General features: G+C 44.3%; 1 long non-coding RNA gene across 1 annotated transcript in view; it reads right to left on the bottom strand.

The window, feature by feature from the left end:
• The window catches only part of LOC121287489, a 114,540-nt gene that overhangs the window by 21,650 nt on the left and 68,851 nt on the right, over window positions 1-24,039 (bottom strand). The window contains exon 2 of the long non-coding RNA XR_005945197.1: window positions 1,621-1,738. This is a non-coding gene — a long non-coding RNA (uncharacterized LOC121287489). The remainder of the gene's footprint in view (window positions 1-1,620; window positions 1,739-24,039) is intronic.

Genomic DNA, 24,039 nt, shown 5'->3' with positions numbered 1-24,039 from the left:
GATGCCAGTTTTCAGCCAATTCAATTCACTCCACGTGATATCAAGAAATGACTGAAGGCACTGGATACTGCAGAGGCTATGGGTCCTGACAATATTCTGCAATTGTACTGAAGACCTGCACTCCAGAACTTGCCCCACCCATAGCCAAGCTGATCCAGCACAGCTACAACACTGGCAGCTATCCAGCTATGTGGAAAATTGCCCAGGTATTTCCTATACACAAAAAGCAGGACAAATCCAACACGGCCAGTTATCGCCCCTTCTGCCTATTCTCGATCAACAGCAAAGCGATGAAAGGGGTCATCAACAGTGCTTTCAAGCGGCACTTGCTTAGCAATAACCTGCTCACCGATGCCCAGTTTGGGTTCCGGCAGAGCCACTCAGCTCCTGATCTCATTACAGCCTTGGTTCAAGTATGGGCAAAAGAGCTGGACTCCAGAGGTGAGGTGAGAGTCATTTGCCTTGACATCAAGGCTGTGGGAATCAGGGGGAAAACTCTCCACTGATCGGAGTCATACCCAGCACCAAGAAAGATGGTTGTGGTTGTTGGAGGTCAGTCACCTCAGCTCCAGGACATCACTGCAGGAGTTCCTCAGGGTAGTGTCCTAGGCCCAACCATCTTCAGCTGCTTCATCAATGGCCTTCCTTCCATCAAAAGATCAGGAGTGGGGATGTTCACTGATGATTGCACAATGTTCAGCATCATTCACGACTCCTCAGACACTGAAGCAGTCCCTGTCCAAATGAGCAAGACCTGAACAATATCGAGCCTTGGGCTGACAAATGGCAAGTAACATTCTTGCCAAACAAGTGCCAGGTAATGACCATCCCCATCAAGAGAGAATCTAATCATCGCCCATTGGCATTCAATGGCATTACCATCGCTGAGTTCCCCCACTATCAACATCCTGAGGTGTTAGCATTGACCAGAAACTGAATTGGACCAGCCATATAAATATTGTGGCTACAAGAGTAGGTCAGAGGCTAGGAATCTTTCAACAAGTAACTCACCTCCTGACTCCCCATGATCCTGACCTGCCCATAATCTACAAGGCACAGGTCAGGAGTGTGATGGAATACTCTCCACTTGCCTGGATGAGTGCAGCTCCTACAACACTCAAAAAGCTTGACAACATCCAGAACAAAGCAGCCCGCTTGATTGGCACCCCATCCACAAACATTCACTCCCTTCGCCACAGACACATAGTAGCAGCAGTGTGTACCATCTACAAGATGCACTGTAGGGACTCACCAAGGCTCCTTAGGCAGCACCTTCCAAAATCATGACCACTACCATCCAGAGGGACAAGGGCAGCAGACACATGGGAACACCACCACCTGGAAGATCCCCTCCAAGCCACTCACTATCCTGACTTGGAAATGTATCGCTGTCCCTTCACTGTCGCTGGGTCAAAATCCTGGAACTCCCTCCCTCCCTCCCGAACAGCACTGTGGCTGTATCTACACCATGTGGACTGCAGCGGTTCAAGAAGGCAGGTCACCACCACCTTCTCATGGGCAATTAGGGATGCAGAATAAATGCAAGCCTAGCCAACGATGCCCACATCCCATGAATTAAGAACAAAAAGCTTTCAGCTAAGTATTTATTAATAAATTTACCCTTTTGGTGATGTTTTCCAGTGGTCCTTTTGAGCAATGTTCATTAGGCAGAATGCAGACCACGTCCAATTGTCGCGCAGTCTAAATGAACCTGAAGCCTTGAAGGTCTTGGCATCACCTGAATGCAGTAAAAAGTGGATGAGGATTAATGAAAAATATAGATGAAAATGAATAGGTGAATGAGAGAATTAAATTAGAAAGTTTTCTTAGTGGATAAGTTCAATGAAGTTGTTGCGAGTAAAGAAATAAGAAAGTTGTAACTGATTTTCCCACTTTATTTACTGTTATTTAGTTTGGTCCCATGCTGAAATGTGTTTCCAAAAGTTAGCTCACAGGAAAATGTTTGTTAAGCGATGTGGCTCATTAAAGGGCAATCGAGGCAAATTGCAGTTTTTCTCACTTTGGAATAAATACGTTAATTTATGAAGGGAAAGCAAGAGATTAAAGTTTATGTGGGGCACTGGAGATATAAGGCCAATAAAACAATGGATGCAGATATTAAACAAACTTAAGTTGCCAGAGTCAAACTCGCTCTTGATGGCGCATCTCACACTCCAGCGAATGATTTTATTCATTTACCAAGGGCAAAATGCTGCACTTGCTGGAAATCTGAAATATAAACACAAAAAGCTAGTTAAATTCAGCAGGACGGGCACATTTATGGAGGAAGAAAAGCAGAGTTAACATTTCAGGTCTGTGATCTTCTGACAGAACTGGAAAAAGTTAGCGATGTAACAGCTTTTATGCAGATACAGAGGCACAGAAAGTAGGGAGGGGAAAAGAACATTCACATAATCTTTGGTTGTAAAGTACCCTCCTCAAGCACCTTACAACCAATGGGTTACTTTTGTAATTCAGTCACTGTAACATTCGTAAATGTAGCAGCCAATTTGCACACAGCAGGTTTTCACAAACAGCAACTAAATGAAAGGCCAAGTAACCTATTTTGGAAGTTGTTGCTTGCGTCAGGAATGTTGGTCAGGATGCCAGGACTCCCTGTTTTTTTTAAAATGACAAGGGATCAATTGTGCCCACTTAGGCAGGCAGGTTTAACATCACATCTGAAAGATGGCATCTTTGACAATGCAGCATTCTCTCAAAGTAGTGCACTGAAATGCCAGCTTAGTTACAACATTACAACAATCCTTCAAAACAACTTCATTTAGCCGCAAAGCACTTTGGAACATTGTGAAGTTGTGAAAGGCGCTATATAATTGCAAGTCTTTGTTTTTATTTAGATTAGGCACTAAACTCTGGAATACACTTCCTACACTTTGCTGCTCCTCAATCTTACTGGCGTCCTTCAAGACACTTCTTAACAAGTACCTCTTTGACCAAGCTTTTGGTCATCTGAGCTAATTCTCCTTATCTGTTTGATGTCATACTTAGTTTTATAACACTCCTTTAAAGTGCCTTGGAATGTTTAATCATGTTAAAGATAATATATAAATATAAGGAGGTGTTGTTCTTTTTGTTTGATTATGTGCTCAAGCCTGTAGTTGGCTTATAAAGCCACAACTTCTGACTGAGAAGGGATAGTGCTATGAAACGAGCTAGGTTGACACTGCTTTATGTTTTTTTGGTTATCAAGTTTGCTTTGTCCTGCGAACGTGAGTTGTACCCTAGATATTAACACATTGGCTGGTGCTTGATACAATATAGGCAGAGAGATTGATTGGCTGGACAAACACTGGTGGTTTATTGGAACTAAGAACAGAGCACCGACACATTGTGGGCTTTTCAATCACCTCCAGCTCTAGACTTAGTTACCAAAATAGTCCGTGCTGTATAGCAACAGGTCAATGCAGTCATGTGGTCAATCAACTACATTCTCTTAAAGGTACATAGCACTCCACTTTACCACACACTGTTAAGTCTGATATTGTGGTGATGTCAACTGTTATAGAGTTGATTCTATAGGCAACTTTACTTGGTGGAAACATTGAACTTTATTTACAAGACAGCATCAGCAACTATGGGCGGAATTTTGCCGTCGGTGAGCAGGGGGCGGGGCCCACTCGCCGACACACAAACTGATGGGGGATGACGTTGGGGGGAACTCCCGATGTCATCCCACCCCATTTAAATATTCAGGAAGGCGTGGGCGCAGCAAAATCTGCTGTCCGTCCACCAAAATGTCAATGGCCAACTGAGGCCATTGACAGCGTAGTTAAACCAATTAAAGGACCTGCCCGTCCAACCTTAAGGCTGGTGGGCAGACCAGGAGCCCCAGCGGCTTCTGATAATACATGAAACCTCATCCACTGGCGGGATGAGGTTTCATGTCGGTTTTAAAAAACTTCAATAAACTTTTAGTGAAATTTATTAACATGTCCAATCTCGTGTGACATTGTCACATGAGGGGAACACATTAAGGATATTTTTATTTTTCTATTTTTAATGTTTGAACAACTGTCAGCGATCTCACTGAGGCTGCACTTAGCCTCAGGGAGATGTGTGCTTTTTCATGCTCATGCATGAAAGAGCGCACTCTCGCTTTTGGGGAATCCCCCCACCCACACATGGAGCGCATAGCGCTTCCTGTCGGGCGTCACGCTGGGTGGGCCTTAATTGGCCCACCCACTTAAAATGGCGGCGGGGCCCGCTTCTCCCATGGGGATTGGCTCCCTGCCCGCCGGAGATTGGGTTGGGCCTACCATCCCAGTAGGCAGAAAATTCTGTCCTATATGTAGACATCTAACTCTATAACTAAAGAAGAACTCTCCCCTAGATGTTCCCTGCACTGCTAACCCATTGGTTTACACAGATCATGTGATCTTATAACATTGGCTTATTCTTAAAGCTACAGTCCTATGTTTATCCAAGCCATAATTACTACATTCCTCCCCCTTTAACTTTTCTGTACATTTTGTATTTACATTGATATTTATCTCAAGACATTACAATATTTACACAGGTCATGAAGTTACAAGCTCGGTCTTTCAGATGGTTTCCAGATCCTTGTGAAACGTCCTAGCTCCATGACTTCCGATTCTTTGGCATTTTCTGGAACTGCATTTACATCAGGTACCTCCATTAGGCACAGGCAGTTCAGTGTTGTCCACTCTGACAGAGACATGGGCATGTCTATTTTTGGTTGAGCAACTTCAACAGGAACCACAGGTTCAGCCATGGTTACAGGTGGAACATCGTTTTGTTGGGCTAGCTCCCTTCTCTTTAAATGATCCGGGTGATGCTTATGGGTGATCCGGCCCTCTATTTCTATGTGGTACTACAATGGCCCAGTCACAGAGCTTACTTTACCAGCTAACTACTTCAGTCCTCCACCAAAATTCCTTACATATACTGCTTCTGCAACAGTTAATTGTCGCTCACGACTATGCCAATCGTGAGTTGCTTTTTGGCTCCCTTGACTTCTCTCCACCTCCCCTCCAAATTGGGAAGTATCAGATTTAAACAGAAACAGAATTACCTGGAAAAACTCAGCAGGTCTGGCAGCATTGGCGGAGAAGAAAAGAATTGACGTTTCGAGTCTGTTGAAGTGTCAGGAGGACTCGAAACGTCAACTCTTTTCTGCTAGGAAACGAACTAGTTTATTTTCCAACAATTCACCTGTTAACTTTTTCATTCCCGCCTTAAAAGTTTGTACTACTTTTTCCACCAGTCCGTTAGATGACGGATGGTATGGTGCAGTCTTCATGTGGTTGATGCCATTTAGGCTGACAAATCGCTGAAATTCAACACTTGTAAACACAGTACCACTATGGCAATCCATGGGCAGCAAAGCTTTGGCGTAGTTTTTCTATAGTAGCACCTGACATTGGTGACTTAACCTCATAAACATCTAACCACTTGGAATGAGCATCTATAATCAATAGAAACATGGTTCCAAGGAAAGGACCGACATATCTATGTGCAATCTCACCCAGGGTCTACCAGACCATTTCCATGGGTGTAATGGGGCTGCCACCAGCAACTTTTGTAGCTGTTGACATTGCACACAGTGTTTTACCACCTTCTCAATATCACCATCTATTCATGGCCACCAAAGATAAGATAGCACTATCGTCTTCGTTCTGGAGGTTCCCCGATGGGCACTGTGTAACTCTACAAAGAGTGGTTCCCTTCCTTGTGAAGGAACTACTACTTGTGCACCCCATAATAGAATACCACCTTCAGAATCACAGAATCACAGTGCAGAAGAGGCCCTTCGGCCCATCGAGTCTGCACCGACACGTGAGAAACACCTGACCTACCTCCCTAATCCCATTTACCAGCACTTGGCCCATAGCCTTGAATGTTATGACGTGCCAAGTGCTCACCCAGGTACTTTTTAAACGATATGAGGCAACCCGCCTCCACCACCCTCCCAGGCAGCGCATTCTAGACCATCATCACCCTCTAGGTAAAAAAGTTTTTCCTCACATCCCCCCTAAACCCCCGCCCCTCACATTGAACTTGTGACCTTGACTGCTCATTTCGTGTCTTCGATTGAAAAATGGCTTCAGTTCATCAGAGACTGGTTCCGGGAACCATCCGTGTAACACTTGGCCTCTCACTTGAGACGGGACTGGATCATGATTCGTCCAGTTTCCTATCTGTCTGGCATAGATTGGTGAGGAGTCTAAGAAATTCATCATTAATACGAGCTCTTGGGGAATTGGGACATAGTTGTTGGTCTCTTGCAAAGGAAGGTGATTTAGGGCATCGGCATTGACTACATGAATCCCTGGTCTATGCACAAAGGTGTATGCGGACGCCACCAAAACTAGGGCCCACCTTTGTATTCGTGCAGAAGCCAAACAGACCCAAAATTGGTTTGTGGTCTGACACTATCATGAAGTGTCGCCCGTGCATGTGTTGGTGGAATTTTTTTACACCAAAAATAATCAACAGACCTTCCTTTTCAATCTGAGAATATCCTTTATCTGCTGTGGTAAGTGTCCTTCTACACATGGCCTATCAGCTTCTCTGTACTGTCGTCCATCTTGTGTGATAGTACCGCTCCCACTCCATAGGAAGGGCGCATCGCAGAGCACCAATTCTTTTGTTGGGCCGTAGCACACTAACAAATTTGAAGAGTGTAAGAGCTGTTTTACTTTCATGAAGGTTCCTTCTTGGGGTGACTTCCAAGCCCAGCACTGGTTTGTCTTTAGCAGTGAATGTAGTGGGGCTAGAACCGTTGATAATTTGGTAGAAATTGGCCATAATAATTAACCATTCCTAAAAATAATTTAAGTTCAGAGATTTTCTTAAGTGCAGGCGCCTCTCTGATTGCTTTAACCTTCTCTTCAACAGAGTGTAACCCTTGGGCATCTACCCAGAGGCCCAAATAAATGACTTCATTTGCCTGAAAAGTGTATTTTTCCTTCTTTAGGAGCGCTCCCACTTCTAAAACTCATTTCAGGTCTTCCTCTAGATTAGCCTAGTGTTCCTTTTCTATGAATCCAGTTATCAGTACATCCTCCAAGTAGATCACAACCCGAGGTAGTCCGTGTAACGAGCTCTCCATCACTCTCTGAAAAATGGCACAGGCTGAAGAAACGCTGAAGGGCAGCCGTATGTATTGATATAACCCTTTGTGGGTGTTTATGGTCACAAATTCTCAGGAGGCATCATCCAGTTCCAGTTGCTGATGTGTGTGACCCATGTCAAGCTCTGTATATGTTGTCCCCCCTGTTAGTTTGGTATAGAGGTCTTCAATCTTGGGAATAGGATACCTGTCCAGTTTGGCTGCTTTGTTGACCGTTGGTTTATAATCCCCACAGATCTGGACGGTCTGGTCTGGTTTAAAGACAGGAACTGTGGGTGCTGCCCACCCTGAGAACTGAACCACTTTTATGACACCCAGCCTCTCTAGCCGGTTCAACTCAGTGTCAACCTACACTCTCAGGGCGCATGGCACCAGTCTTGCTTTCAAGGAGCAAGGAGTTGCTTCTGGGTCCATGTAAATCTTGGCCTGAAGGCCTTGGATTTTTCCAAGTTCATCCTTGAAGATGGTGTCATATTTTTTGGCAGCTCTGGCAGTCCTCCTGCTCGCAACTGCAAGATTTCGAACCAATTTAACTTAATCTCTTTCAACCAATCACAATCTAGATGGCTTGGTCTTTTACCTTCTACCACCATCACTGGTAGCTGTGCTGTTTGGTGTCTATAATAAACTGTTACTCGGGTGATACCTTTTACCTGGATTTCTTCGCCTGTGTACATTTTCAACTTGGCAGACGTTTGTTCCAAATTTAATTGTTGAGCACCTTTATTTAAATATCTGAAAGTGTGTTCTCCTACTGCAGTGGTAGAAGCACCCGTGTTTATTCCATTCTTAAGGGTTTACCACCCACTTGCAATGTGACGCTAATTGGTTCTGTCTTCCTAACTTTCATGTTGAATAAGGAATAAATGTCAGAGTTGGTTGTTTCTGGCTCTTCCACACTAGATACTTCATTGGACTTCGTTTGTTCCTTGGAAGCCTGTTTTAATCTAATTTGCAATGTTTCAATATGTGTCCGCTTTTGTGGCAAAAATAACACTGCACCTTTTTAAATTGCCAATTGTTAGGAGTATTATTGTTTCCACATCGATAAAAATTAGTTTTCGAATTTGCTGCCAAACTGTTTTCTCTAAATTTTCGGTTAGTGGGGGCTGCTTCCCCCTTCACGGATGAGCCCTGGCTTTTTGCACCACTTTCGGCTGACCTTTCCCATCCAACCAGGAGAACAGTGCCATTTTGTGCACCTTGAATCACTAGTGAATCCCTTACAGCACTTTCCATTGCAAGTGCTATTTCTAACGCTTTCTTAAAATCATGATCCACCTCAGCTAGCAATCTTTGCTGAACAACATCCTCCTGCACGCCACATACCAAACGATCCCTGAGAGTCTCATTCAGGGTTTCTCCAAAATCACAATATTCTGTTAGTTGTTTTAACTTCGCCACGTAGGGAGCAATGGTCTCCCCTGGGGCTCGATTTCATGAACTGATCCTGAACGTCTGCATTGTGACCGAGGGCTTGGGTTAAAAATTTCGCTTAATGAGGCCTACTAGTTCACTGAAGGTCTTCGAATCTGGGGCACTTGTGACTGCGCGTTGACATGTTTCACATCTGCACATAAGTGACCTGCACTTGGCGAGCTGCAATTCGCTCGGGACTTCGAGGTTTGTTTGCCTGTCTTGCTTCAGGCTGCACTCACAGTCATCAGCACCAGGTTCCCAGACAGCACAACAGTGGTTTTAGGGGGACTCAAGGGCAGGTGTCTACCTACCAGACCAACCATAAGGTGGGGGTGGCTTTGTACAGCTGCAGGGCTGGGGTTTGCTTGGGGAAGGGGGAGAAGGGGCCTCAGGCAAGAGAAGAAGCTGCAGGGTGAGGGCTGTACTGGGGAATGGTGGTATCACAGTGTTTTTGTGGGGGCACAAGCTGATCTGTTCAAGTGGCCTCAAGATGATGAGGACTGAGGAGGCAGTCTCCAGAGGAGATGAGGCCAGATGGAGATGTGAGGGTGTGTGTGAGAGAGTGAGTGGTGATGTCCCTTTAACTGGCAGTGAGTGAGATGCCAGTGAATGTGTGATGGTCTTGAGTGTGTGAGTTTAGAGTGATGAGATGGTTGTCTTACCCTGGCGGCACAGATGAGGTCATTCATCCTCTTCCTGCACTGGATGGCCAACCTCTTCTGTGTAACATTGGCACTGACTACCACTGCCTACCAAGCCAAAGTGGTAATGCTGCTGCCCCTCCTGCAGCAGAACAGGGGTAGGGGATATCAGTGCGGGCCTCCACAATGTCCAAAAGGCACTTGAGGGATGTGTCACTAAACCTGGGGGCTGCAGTCCTCTTGCCTTTCGAGGCCATGTCTTATTTGCAGCACTCCTGGGCTAGGACCACTGAGAGGTGTGCGTGCGGCAGTATTTTAAATGTGGCGCCCGGCATAATGAAGCGGCGAGGCAATGGTATGGCAGGCGAATCAGAGCCCACCCACCATGGAAATGGTGTTTCCCGGGAATGCATAATTAATGCGGCGGATTTGGGACAACATAGCATGAGAAGCAGCCATTGAGGCTGAGGGGTAAAATGTCATTTTCCTGCCTGCTACTGCACTTAGTGCAAATCTGGGATGATTCTGCCCTGTACCTCTTGCCACTGACTTGAAAGGCATCAGGGCCAGTTGCGCATACACGCTCGGTGCAACGACCCTCCCAACCGGTGGCAGGAGTTTGGATCTATCAAAACAAGATACTAATGTCATCTCACACTGCATTGGAACCTGCAATGTAAGCATTTCTTATCAGAGTTCCAATGTTAAAATTCAAAACTTGCATCTGTGTATGTTGCCAGTAATACTGCCAGGTAGCATTATAATAGGAGTTCCGCTGTAGCATTTCAGTGTAGCACTGCAGCACATGGAAAAATCTAATTTGCCAGCAGCAATTCATCACAGTTCCCAATCTGTATGGGATTGCAATCTCAATGCGATTTTGGAGGGCTGACTCCTTAAACTAGATCCAGTGTGTTGTGGCATGACTCTTAATCCCTAGGTCTTTGTTTTAAATTCCAGATTGGGTAATAATTTTTTTTTCTTAAATATTTTAGTCAGAATACTTTTCTATTGATTCTTAGCAAATAGCTTTCTTAAACTAAATATCACAAGTAATTCTCTGCATTGGAAGTTGAGAATCTCATTTACTGAAAATTCCTGATGATATATCTTCATCATTTATTGAATCATCTGAAGCATGTATTACAGGAGGAAATGTTGCTAAATGAAAGGTGGACTAGATACAAGAACTTGCAATTGATTTAGGACTGTAACAGACCTAAACGTGGGTAACTTGGACTTTATTGTTAGTCTGTATCAAGCCAACTTGTTTGTTTTAATACACACAGCTGACATTCTGACACTGCATCTGCGCATATGCAGAAAGTGCTGCGCCTAGTGTTGTGGCACAAATAAACAATATGCCAAATGCAATAATAAAAGCAAAATAATGCAGATGCCGGAGATCTGAAATAAAAACAGAACCTGCTGGAAAAACTCAGCTGGTCTGGCAGCATCTGTGGAAAGAGGAACAGAGTTAACATTTTGAGTGTGATATGAATCACATTGGGCTCGAAACCTTAGCAGCCAAATACAAAATAGATTGAACAGAAATATGCACGTACCACATTACATGCAGATTTGTGCTTTGTCATTTTTTTCTCTGTTGTTACTTTTCCTGCTTTATTTTGCAGCAAAGACACCGGCTGGGATTTTATGTGCATTAGCAATCGCAGGGAAATCTCATTCACCAACTTGTTGCCTAACTAAATAATAAAATAAATATTTTCCTTCAAGCATTTTTCTCCCACTGGTCTGGCCCTTTCTCCCAGCTTCTTTAACAGCCGTAAGAGACTCCTGCATTCTGTCACCCTGACAGCGTGCAGCCTTTCTTGAAAAGCCAGTCTCCAAACAATCCACAAATACCATGTGTCAGCAGTAGGAGGCCTGACAAAACTCCATTTAACAATCAATTACAGGCCTATGTCCATTAGCTGTTGTACAATTTTTTTTTTAGCAAAGAGATTAAAAATCAAGCAATTATATCTCATCGTGATTAAAGCCAATGGAAACCTGAACTTAATTTTGGTTTCTTAATTTTAAGATCCTCAGTACAGAATTGCTTGGTGGCTGCGTTTGCTTGCCCCACTTTGTGGCACATGATTTTGGGAAGTAGTTCCATTTTCCCGTAATACACTGGAAATTTGTTTTGGATCAGTGAAAAGCAAAGCTGGGTCATCAAATTGAGTACAGCACGCGCTGGGAATTGGAACAGTTTCCATTTCAGACATCCAGGGATGGATTTTCATCTCCCCATGGAGTTGCAAACCAGGTTGTGAAAGGCTGAAATTAGTTCTTTTTTAACTGGGGAAACAATTTTCCTCTGCCTGCCAGATCCCCACAACATTTTCATATGGGGCCTTTCTGCAGCTTGGGAAGGCCTTGGCTGTAAAATGCACATGCACAGCTTCCGAGATCAGGACCACTGGAAAATTGTATGTCTTCCTGCACACCATTGTCACATTGCTGACGTGGGTTTTGTAAGCCCTAAATGACAGACCTCCTTGGCAAGCCCATGGTCACTGGGGAAAGCCTGCTGAGGGGTGGGGAACATTCTGATAGGTAAGTAGAAATGTTTTCAGACCTTCAAATGTCACCATTAGATACAATATTGTAATTTACATGTGTTTTAATGCAGTTATTCATCATAGGGCTCTGTCCTGCAAAGGTAAGTTGGCCATTACATTAATTACCATTGTGTAAGTGTTGACAAGCATTACAGTACTTTTTCCTTCAGAGAATGAGCCATTATGCATGAAAAATGTAGCAAAATGTGTTGGTAAACTCTTTTTGTCATATTTGTCACTGGGATCTAAATGCACAGAGAGCTCTGACCGTGAAACAAAACATACCCCTGCTTTTGAAAGGTAAAGAAATTCTAAGCACCTGCTTCCCTCCATTGATTGACAGGAAACCTGCTTTGAAATGGAGAAGACACCATTTGTTCTTTCAATTTTAGGCTTTGGAGCTGGAAGCCAATATTTTGATAGCTGGGGCCATTACAAATGCTTGGCAGAGTTCCAAAAGCTACTGGTTTGTTAACACAGCTGCTTGGGGGAATGACTGATAGTTTTACAAGGTTGTAATAACATATTCTGCCTTTGCTGTGGTTTCACAGTATATGGTTCTTTGTTTATATGACTTAATGGCCTCTTAAAGGATTAACTTTTTATTCCATGGAGAAATATTTTTTGCAGCATCAGTGGTAGTTTGTTTGAATGTGAGTTTTATTAGATTGTCACAGGTTTAATTTTTTTCCAACTGCAATTAAAATAATTTCCTTTGCTTACCATGGCTCCTGAGGAATGTACACAGCGGATACTGGGTTTACAGTTATGGAGGATATAGGGTGGGGGGGGGGGCATGGAGGTGACATGAGAGACCTGAGGGGGCATGGGTGCAGTTGGGAGGGGTGAGGGGTGAGGTTTAGGGGGCCATTAAACGATGTTGAGAGCTGGACTGCTTTCTATATGAACAAATAGGCCTTCTAACTGGCCCACCTCTGCATCCACAGTCTTCCCTCATTCCACTGCAGCTCACAAATTGCGATGTGAATCTGAACCCTGTGTGAAAAAACAAAAATCTCAGGCAAAGTCACACAAAGGTCGGGTGTGCAGTTCGGAGGCCACGAAGTGCACAATTGCATTTTCCTGCATTTTACTTACATGAAAATCCAAGCCCCTGTGTCAGCATTTGACTCACTGCTCAGATATAACGCAACAACTTGCATTCTACTCTAACAATCAGCCTCTTCAGAAGAAAGCCATCTCATGCTTCTGTGTAACACTTTCCATTCCAAAATCAGAGCTATGCTTTGCAAGCTGTCATATTAGGGCCAGGACTGTAAGGGTTAATGTAGGACTGGGGAAACCGTGCTCCCACATTATGATGAAGAGATTCACACAGCAGTAGTACAGTGTAGCGGTGAGTATGGTAGAGGTCAACATGAAGAAAACACCTTGGTCAGTACTGTATCCTGTTTACATGTATATAGTTGTGTTATTAATAAACAGTTATTTTTCAACCATACAAGCCTCTAGACCTCTTCATGAGGCAACATACAACATTACAACCCAAGCCCTTGTACATATGGGAGGATGTTGTATGTTGTTACATGAAATCTGCCTCTACAGTACTGTGATATATCCTGACCCAGTCCAGGCTCTTGCGGCTAATTTTAAATCTCTTAGCCCTGTAACCTGACTCTGGTTTTAAATCACTGGCAGCAGCTGAGTTCAAAGTTAGGAGCCAGAAGTGAGAATTGTCACTTAAATGTCACTGTGCTAGAGGAGCAGCAATGGCTCTTCCAGCACTATAATATTTACACGCTAAACCTCCTTTCCCATTTGCAATTTCAGACCTATTTCCTCTGCTGACTTAAAGTCAGACTCAAGTCAGCAGGGGGGATGCAGAGAGAGAAGGTTTCAGAACAGCAGTAGGAGTCAGACATGATGAAAAAAGAGAGACTTACATTTATATAGTGTTTTTCACAACCACAAAATGTCTCAAAGCACTTTAGAGCAAATTAAGTACTTTTTGAAATGTAGCGACTATTGTCATACAGGAAAAGCAGCAGCCAATTTGCACACAGCAAACTCCCACAGACAGCAATGTGATAATGACCTGATAATCTGTATTTGTGATGTTGATTGAGGGATAAATGTTGGCCAGGACCCTGGATATAACACCTCCTCTCTTCTTTGAAATAGTGCCATGGGATCTTTTACATCCACCCACGTAGGCTAATGGGTTCTCAGTTTAACATCTCATCTGAACAGTGCAGCTCTCTCTCAGTATTTCACTGGAGTGTTAGCCTTCTTTGTGCTTAAGCCCTGGAGCGGGAGTTGAAACTGGAACCTTGTGACACAGAGAAGTGGGAAAGGAGAGTGACTATTTAAATATCACAGTGCTTCAGGAGTGGAGAAATAGCTGACAATAAGTTAGCGCTCCAGGAAACAAACATTTTTCTGAAGAAAGCAAAATCATTTTTCCGTTCCCATTGATCAAGTTTTGTGCAGTCCAAATTGAAGTCCAGATTTAGCTTTGCCCCAAACAGAGAATTTCGCAGCCTCTCTGATTAATAATCATAATTAACATTGTTTTTTTTTGTATATAGTCAAAGAGGATCGAGGCTCACAAGTACAAGTCACATTGTAGGCTTATGTTGAAACACAGACAGGATGTTCTCGATTTGAGCTGGATTGAAAGGTCGGTCCCAGAGGTGAAAAACAAGTTGTGTTATTAGATTGTGCCACCTGCACACCTCCGCGCCCCCCGCTCCTGCCGCTTCACCACCCCCCCTCCCCCCCCCCCCCCCCCCCCCACCCCCAGCCTTGCTTTATTTGAATTGAGAGCAATGAGTCTCATACAAATCATCAGTCCCAGAGAGATGACACTCAAGTTGTGTCAGGAGCTGAATTGAATATTATCCTCTGGGGTTTATGAATAGGGCTGCACTGATATAATTCTTCAACAGAAGTTACTGATTTACCCGCCTAGCACATGCATATGTTTTCCCAAGAGACGGTTGCTATTTTATACAATCTGATTTAAATGCTCTGCTTCTTAACCCCAGCCATCTGTGATGTCAAGTGGATGATCTAGCATCAGAATAGATAATTCAACATGATTTATAATTAACCTGTTTCTGCAATTAAGTCACAAATTTGTTACAAAGGAATTACTTCCTTTTCTGAAGGAGACCTGTGTTAAAAACCCCCAAGGGTCCTAAACACATAGAACCCCTGATACAGACAAAAACAAAAACAGAATTACCTGGAAAAACTCAGCAGGTCTGATGCTGCCAGACCTGCTGAGTTTTTCCAGGTAATTCTGTTTTTGTTTTTGTTTTGGATTTCCAGCATCCGCAGTTTTTTTGTTTTTATCCCTGATACAGACGCTTGGAATACATTGATACCATTTTGTTTCAGATTTGCGGCATTATAAGCCCAGAAAACCCTGGGGGCATGATCACCGCAGTTACACGGGATTGTGTCAATTGCTCAAGTTTTCCTTTGATAGCTGATGGGCGTATTTATGGCAACTCTCACCGAAGGCCCCTGGGGCTGGATTTTCGGGTCACCGGGTGGGCACGGTGAGCGGCCAGGAAACGGTCAGCCGCCCGCAATCAGCCCCTGACTGCGATTTCACGCCAGCCGGCCAATCAACGGCCAGTCAGCATGAAAGGCGTGCTGAGAAGCTCAGTGCTGTCGGGGTTGGGGTGGGGGGAGGGGGTGCGGATGTGTGTGTGTGAGGGGGGTAAGGGGTGGGGGGGGGGGGTGGTGGAAGGAGGATGAGCACAAAAGTCTGCGCCCGCGTGGGGGAGCTAAAAGCTCCCTGAAGGCACAGAGCTGCTTCAGGGGGCTGAAGAATTGTACAATCAAGAAGAAAGATTTTAAAAACTGTTACAAACATGCCCTGAATTAGAACTCAGTAACAATGGCGGAAACATAATAAAAATTGTGTCTAAACATTTTTATTCTTTTTCAAATTACTGTTGGAAACCTCACCCACCTGAGGATGAGGTTCCCTGAGAAATCCAAAGGCCACCTGGCTGATTCACCCGAAAAATTGCTTTTAATTAATGGATTAAGGGCCTTAATCAGCCTCTTAATCGTCGGCGGGCATGTTGCTGACTCTCGTGTGTGTCCACCAACCGAGCGAAATATGGCACGAGTGCACAATGACGTCGGGACGCTTGCCCAATGTCATCAACGCGCTATTTTACTCCCGATCAGGTTGGGGGTGCGCCCGCCCGCAAAACGTAAAATTCTGCCCCTGATGTAGGTGGGTGCTGGTCAGCCCAGGATGGAGGAGGGGAGGGGAGGGGAGTGGGGAGTGTTGGGGAGGAGGGATGTTCCAGGCCACACCCCGAAAGTAGCTGATCATTTTGCTCCTGTGTTAAAAAATATTTCCCTCAACCTTGATCTTCAGGGATCCAGACTACCCAAGCGTAGACCCGAAGGTGGGCTCCACATGCCTCAGTTTCTACAAGGTACACCTGGTTAGAACAAACAAAGCTATGCTGTTGTTACAACTGAGTTCTCAACTGAAGGCCGAGGAGCAGGAATTCCCAATTTAGGATGAAAAGTCTTATTCCAGAACACTGTAAGTCACCGCTACTTACTTCCAACCACTGTGAGAAATGCTTTTAATTTCTACTCTCTGTTTCCTCCCATCTAAACATTTGTTAATTCAATTTGCTGCCTTTATCCTGAGAAGTATTCCTGAATCTTCTCCAATAGTCAGTTGTGTGGTACCTTGTCTAATGACTTCTGGAAGTTCATGTACATCGCATCTACTGTGTTTCCTCTGTCCACTAAATCCGTCAGCCTTAAAAACCCTAATCAGTTTTGACAGTCACTTGCATTTCACTTGCTCACTGTCCTTAATTAATCCTTGTTAGTTTTATCCCATAGTATGGATTTAAAAGTTTAGCCATTACTGATGTTTAGTTGACTGCCTTGTAATTATCTGATCCGTCTCTTACGCCCTGCCTGAACAGAAATTCTACATTGGTAACATTTCCGTTTTTTGACATCACTTCCATTTCTAAGCCTGTTTGAAAGACTGGGTTAGAGCAGCTATCGGCTCTGTCTAAAACAATGCATTTAAAAAAAAACACTTATTCTCTTTAAATAAAATCTTCGTGTAAATTCATGATGATCACAAAGTGATGTTATTATCTTATTCAAAACAAAAACAGAAAATGCTGGGAAAACTCAGCATCTGTGGAGAGAAAGACAGAGTTAATGTTTCGAGTCCGTATGACTCTTCTTCAGAGCTAAAAAGAAGTGAAAATGTGATGAAATTTATACTGTTTAAGGGGTGTGGGGATGGTGGTGGGTGGTGGAGCAGGTGAAGCTGGATAGAAGGCCAGTGATAGGTGGAGGCAAAGGAGAGATTGACAAAGATGTCATGAGCGAAAGGACAAAGGAGCGTTAATGGTAGTGGTACTGGCAAAAGGAGGTGCTAATGGTGACGTTAAGGGTAGAAAGCAGAATGTGATAATAGCCAGACAAGGGTAAGAAGCATCCTGGAAAGAACAACATGACAGACGGCCCGAGCGGGGGTGGGGTGGGGAGAGGGGACAGTGGTGGGAGAAAAGATCGAAAATAGGATAAAAGGTGGGGATAAAACAATGGCCAGGATTTTCCCGTCGGTGAGTGGTGGGTGGGGCCCGTTCGCCGACGTGTAAAATGACGCAGAACTCCCGACGTCACCGCGCCCCATTTAAATTTTCAGGAAGGCTTGGACGCAGCAAAATCAGCCGTGAGCTCGCCGACCTGTCAATGTCCAATTGAGGCCATTGGCAGAGTCATTTAAGTGATTAATGGACCTGCCCGTCCAACCTTAAGGTCAGCGAGCAGGCCGGGACCCCTGGCGGGCATTAGAAAAAGCACAAAACCTCATCCACCGGCGGGAAGAGGTTTCATGTAGGTTTTAAAGAATTTAATTAAAGTTTTTTTAAAAAGTTATGGTCCTGTCCCAACCCATATGACAGTGTCCCACTCTTCAACTCCCCCCCACCGCCCCCCAACCCCACCAATGGGGGGGAAATTCTGCTCAATGTATAAAAATGAAAATAAATAAAAATAAAATAACTCCAGCATCCGCAGTCTTTTGCTTTTATCTTAGTTATTATGTTAATGATGCTTTCCCTGGACCGATCAACAGCATTGAAGGTGAAACCCCAACTCTCACTTGTCCTTTCTGACAAAAGGGCAAAGGTCGCCAGGGATAAAAATGGAGAACAGGGAGTATGTGATACCTGATCAGATATTTTCTGTGACGGGCAACAAACTGATTGACTTTGCTGACGTGCTGCAGAGTGTTGAAGCGCAGGTCACTCACCTGTCGCTTCCTCAATTTAAGATGAATCTTCCAAGGGGAGAATGGGTTGTATTTTTAAACCTAAGTACTGACCTTTTGTGTGCAAATTTGTCTACTGCTTTTTGATGCCAAGGTACGCCCCATTACAGGGCTCTTTTCTTGGAGTCTAGCCTAGCAAATTCACTGCGATCTAGTCAGAATTTAATTAATATTTGCCATGTATTCAAACCCTGGGCCTAGGCTTCAGGCTGGAAGAATGGGCTGTATTTCTGAACCCACAGTCATCACGGCTCTTTGAAATAAATCAAGGTCTGGTGCTGTGCTGCTTTCCAATGTGTGTGATAAATAATGATTTAAATACTTGGCTTTACCACAGTGGCATTCACACCTGAGATACTGTTCAGCCCAGGGCTTGAATACATGGTGAATATTAATTAAATTCTGACTGGATTGCAGTGAATTTGCATGGCTAGACTCCAAGAAAAGAGGCCTGTAATGGGGCGTACCTTGACATCAAAAAGCCGTAGACAAGTTTGCACACAAAAGGTCAGTACTTAGGTTTAGAACAACTCATACTAATGGCCACCTTTGTGTGCGGCTGCATCAAGCGGTGCGTAGACCCTTGGTACGCAAACACCAAGTGTCACTACGTGCTGAGGTTCTACCTGTCCCCGGTGTTGTGAAGGATGGGTCTGGCCACGCTGCCGCAGAACGCTCCAAGTAGTTGGACCGTGCAGTACCACCTGTCCCTCGTGGAAAAATTTATGCAGAGAAACACCTTTGACCACAAGTCCATCAGGCAGTGGTCGGCATGTAATGTCCTAGAGGCCCTGACGGAAAAGGAGAGGGTGGATCCTGTGGGATGGTTCCCCGAGCTGACTGTCAAAGCCATTTGGCAGAATGCCTCATCACCAGAACTTTCCAACAAGCACCAAGATATAGCTTGGCCGGTGGTGAGAAAGGACCTCCCTGTCAGATCCTTCCTACACGCCAGGAGTCTTACCCACCCCCCTGCACGTTGCCCTCAAGGTGACTGTGGTGGGGAAGAGACCGTTGTTCACCTCCTTGTGGAATGTTCCTTTGCAAAGAAGGTCTGGAGAGAGACGCAGTGGTTTCTGTCGAGGTTCATCCCAAGCAGTTCTGTGACACAGGACTCTGTGTTCTAAGGGCTGTTCCCAGGGACACACACCGAGACAAACATCAACTGCAGCTGGAGGATCATCAGCTCGGTGAAAGACGCTCTTTGGTCTGCCCGAAACTTGTTGGTCTTCCAGCGCAAAGAGTTGTCCCCAACCGAGTGTTGCAGACTGGCACATTCCAAAGTCCAGGACTAGGTGCTGAGGGATGCACTAATGCTTGGGGCAGCCGCCGCAAAGGCGCAATGGGGAAGGGTCGCTGTCTAAGACCTTTCTGCCATAGTGCACTGGGGGGCTGGGAACTGTTGAGAGCTCCTCAGGCTGTACAGCTCAAAATGAATGTCTGCAGTGAATACTAAGTGTATTATAAATGTACTGAAGCACCTCAGAGTGCAACATGATCTATGTTGATAACTCCAATCCCATTGTCTGATTGTCTACATTGACCATATTGAAACGATTGTAATATTCATTGATTGTATTGATGCACCTTGTGATCCAGGTGTAAAAGTTGAATCCGATTGTACTTTTGTGATTGTGATTTTGAAATGTTTTGGAATGTTCTTCCAGATATTTTATGAATAAAGCATATTTTTCAAAAAAAAATGAGGATCCAAGATAAAACTGGAAAGGATGTGTAAAAAATAGCTGAAGCATAGGAAGTAGCAGGGTCTTGTTAAAAGAGTTATGTCAGCACGTAACAGGGAGGGGGATTGCTGAGTGAATTATCGCAGAGATCAGTGTTGAGAGATTTACATTAATGAAATAAAGTGCATTAGTCTATGACATCGTTTGGCTATCTCCACCTATCACTGGCCCTCTATCCAGCTCTACCTGTCCCACTCCCCCTTAAACTAGCTTATATTTTACCTCTTTTCTATTTTTCCTTAGTTCTGATGAAGAGTCATCTGGACTCGAAACGTTAACTGTATCCCTCTCCGCAGATGCTGTCAGACCTGCTAAGTTTTTCCAGGTATTTCTGTTTTTGTTCCAAAGTGCATTAGTGTTGGTGTCGGTGAAATGCATGCACCCTGATTTCCAAAGCACAGGTTACCAACAGAAACTCCAATATTAACCTCTTAGATTTGTAAAAGCCAACAAGCAGGAAGACTCAGTAAACGCAGGACACCAGCCTTCAAAAAATCTGGCTAATTTATATTGAAGTTGCTGCTATTGTTGGAAACTGGAAGCAAATAGTCCCCTGGCACCTATATAGAAGCAGCTTTAGATTAAAAAATTCAATACAGACTGGTCAATTTGTAAATCATACCAGAGTAGGACGGGCAGTTCAGGAGGCAATCTTGGAATTACAAGATCAGGTGCAAAAACATGGAAATAGAAAATTAGATCATGAAATTTAATAAGGACCCATGCCAATACTACATGTAGGTAGAAAAGAATGGGCAACATGAGTATTGAATTAGCTAAATGTGAAGTTGAAAGAGATCTCTGGCTATTACCAGCTTTGATACTTAATATGTCCAAGCAATAGTAATCAATGAAGCAAATGAATGCTGAATTATATACCATGGGTGACCAAATCGTGGCTCGTGAGCTGCATGTGGTTCTTTAACATGTAAGGAGCAGCTTACTCAGCCTCCGCACACTGTCTGCCTCCACAAGCTACACAAGGTACCGGACAGGACAGGTCTACTATCCCGCCTCATTCACGGAAATATGGGTTTACTTAAAGTAATATACGGTAAATCCCCAGGGCGGGATGATGCTTGACACTGGAAGATCGCAGCCCCAGTTTAACATTGCCCCGCTGTACATTGTTTCACTTTAACATCAGTCAGTTAATGGGGCCTGTGTTCCTGTTCAGCGTTGCGAGATTCCTTTTAACGTTGTTCCCCGATGCTCTGACGTAGGGCCACGCGACCTGATCAGTGCCACTTTGGAGCGGTCTCTCCAGCTCCCTAACTTGCCCTCTTGCTACTGACCCTCCGACTTGCAGCCTCTGTCGCTCCCTGACTCATCCTCTCACCGATCCTTGCTCCCGCCGAACCTCCCGCTCCCTACTCTCCCGCCTGTCGCTTCCTCCTGAACCCTTGCTGCAAGCGAGGGCTGTGGGGATGAGTAGCGGGAGGCAGGAGGAGCAGCTCTGGCTATCAAGGGGTTAAGTTCTCTTCAGGTGGGCTTGTGATCAGCTTCACCCCTTTATGATCGGACATTTCCTGGTAACAGACCCCTGATCCTGACAATGAGACAATGGATTAAATATGCCTGGGACACCAGCAGCACAGCTTAATCCACCTCCGCAAACGCTGTGGATGTGTGTGCCGCTTTAAAACCTGGGCAGGGGTAGAAAGGGAGATTTCTGATCAAAGTATAAGTGGAATTTAAACCCTTCATAAACTTTGTGGATGCAAAAAGCAGTGTCAAATTGTAAGAAATGGAAGCATGAAGAAGAAAGCCACATTTTTAAACAGAAATGGGCGGAAGATTTAGCCGTCTTTGTTAAAGGTGAGAAGCCTATGTTCCTTGTTTGCAATCTTTCACTCAGTCTCTACAAAGTTAGCGAGTTGAAACTTCAGCACAAAATGAACTACAAAAACTTTTCTTCTGAATATCCTCCCAAGTCAGAATTGTGATAAAACAGACTAGCCATGTTGAAATCTTGCCTAAGTGGTCAGCAGACTCTAGTTTGGACTTTCAGTAAGAAAGCTGACTCAGTGACTGAAGCTAGCTTTGCTCCGTCGTGGAGTATGGTTCATGTTAAGCATTCATACTCTGGTGGGGAATCTGTAAAGAAGAACATCAGAAGTTGTTGCAATTTTAGATCTAAATAACACAAAACTTCAGTGACTAATGGCAAATATTCCAATTTTGTGCCACACTGTGGAGAGATGTATTTCCCAGATTAGTGCTGCTGTTGTGAGTAAGATGCAAAACAAACTGAAGCATTTCCTAGCATTCACCTTAGTTCTTGATGAATCCACAACTATACGTGATAATCCACAAAATGTGTTTGTTATATTTCTGCAGAAGCAACTACTAAAGAAGAAATGTTGGACTTAGTATTGCTCAGGAAAACCACTCTCAATATCGACATAAAGAACACACTTGACAAAGCATTGACAGACGACAATGTTCCAGTGAATAAACCTATCAGCGTTTCAATGAATGGAATACCTGCTATGGTGGGAAAAACGATTGACCTTAGCAAGCTCTTGAAAAGTCACCTCAAATTTCCAGACTTTCTCCCTCTTCTTTACATCATCCATCATGATCAGTTAGCAGGCACTTCAAGTACAAAATGTTATGAAAACTGCCCAAGGAAATTGTCAATTTTATCTGTTCAAATTAAAAAAAACACAACAGTTCAGAAATTTCAACAAAGAGCTGGACCTTGAAGACAAACCTAATGATATTTCTTTCCACTGCGATGTGAGGTGGTTATCAGGTTATAGGTTTGTGGAACTATTGGAGCCTATCATTGCTTTCATGGAAGAAAAGTCCATATCCACAACTGAAAGATGACAAATGTATGCAGGATCTGATGTTTTTTATTGATATAATACAACACCTGCAAATTCTCAAGTTGGCACTCCAAGGCAAGGATAAGATTATTTCTGACCTTGCTCACTTTTCTGTTTCCAGAATAAAGTAAAGTTTCTAAGAGACCTACTGTCAAGAAACTTTAGCCACTTTCTCCATCTCGAGGTTAGACTAATCGCATTTCCAAAAATTGAAGTAAATTGTTTCAAACTGGAGGAGTGCAAAGATAAATTGCAAGGACTACTTTATGACTTTTAGTCCAAGTTTGATAATGTGCAGAAGCTGAGATCCTGCTTCCCCTGCTTGTAAACCTGTTCATGGTTGATGTGATCAACGATGGTTGTCTGATTCTCAAACCCTTGGCTACAGAAACACCTACAGTAGAAGTGGAGCTTTTGGAATTAAAGGAGGACCAGGGAGATGATTCATAAAGCCTCACCTACAATAGAGTGCTGGAAGCAAGTGCCAGAAGCGAGGTATCCTCAACTCAAATAAGTGTGTGAATTTTTTTCAATTTTGGAACAAAATTGAGCTATGAATCGCTGTACTCTGTGATGAAGGCCATAAGATCAAAACATCATGAAGCCTTGCAAAAAAAACACCTTCAAACCACCTTGGTAACATATCAGCTAGATTTTTAAAGACTTGTATCCAAGATGGAGACTCACAAGGCCTCTACGTCTAGCAATGATTAGCCCTGATAATTTTGGGCAGAATTTTCCATTTGACCTTTTGGGGGTGGGGGGGGGTGGGACCCACACGCTGACACATAAAATGATGGGCGGTGACATCGGGCGAGTATCCTGACATCACCGCGCGGCATCTCTAAATTTTGGTGGGCGGGCGCACGACGATCTCAATTGTGCGCCCACCGTTAATTAACGGGCCACTTAAGGCCCTTGAGGTTCCAATTGACGGGGATTTTCCAGCGCCTGTGTGATCTTCAGCTCGTCACACGGACAGGCGGGTAGCAGAAATTTGCATGAACCTCATCCATGAGCGGAGGAAGAGGGCTCAGTGGGGCTGTATTTCTACAGATTTAACACTTTGTTGTACAAAACTGAAACTTGCCTGTGTGAGCTGGAAAAGTTCAAAATGTATACCAGCTGCTTGGACTGGTCTCATAACCTTCAGGTCAGCACTCTGCAGTGAGTATTTGTTTTTGGGCCTGTAGGTTTTAGGAAGCCTCCCTCAGCCTGGGAATGAGAGGTGATCTCTCCACTGGAGGCAACTCCTCTGAGGAGGAGGGGAGGGCGAGAAAGGGGAGGAGGCCAGGAGTGTACATTCAGCCTCCAGGCGAGCCACCTTTGGGAGGACAGGCGCAGGCACAAGGGGCGCAGGACCAAGAGGTAGTCCAGGGTGGAAGGGACTGCAGAAGATGCCACTATCCTGCTGC

This window comes from Carcharodon carcharias, chromosome 14 (assembly GCF_017639515.1).
Source record: "Carcharodon carcharias isolate sCarCar2 chromosome 14, sCarCar2.pri, whole genome shotgun sequence".
In the NCBI taxonomy this organism is placed as follows: domain Eukaryota; kingdom Metazoa; phylum Chordata; class Chondrichthyes; order Lamniformes; family Lamnidae; genus Carcharodon; species Carcharodon carcharias.
Note: the sequence above shows the minus strand (reverse complement) of the source record. Positions and strands in the feature narration are given on the sequence as shown.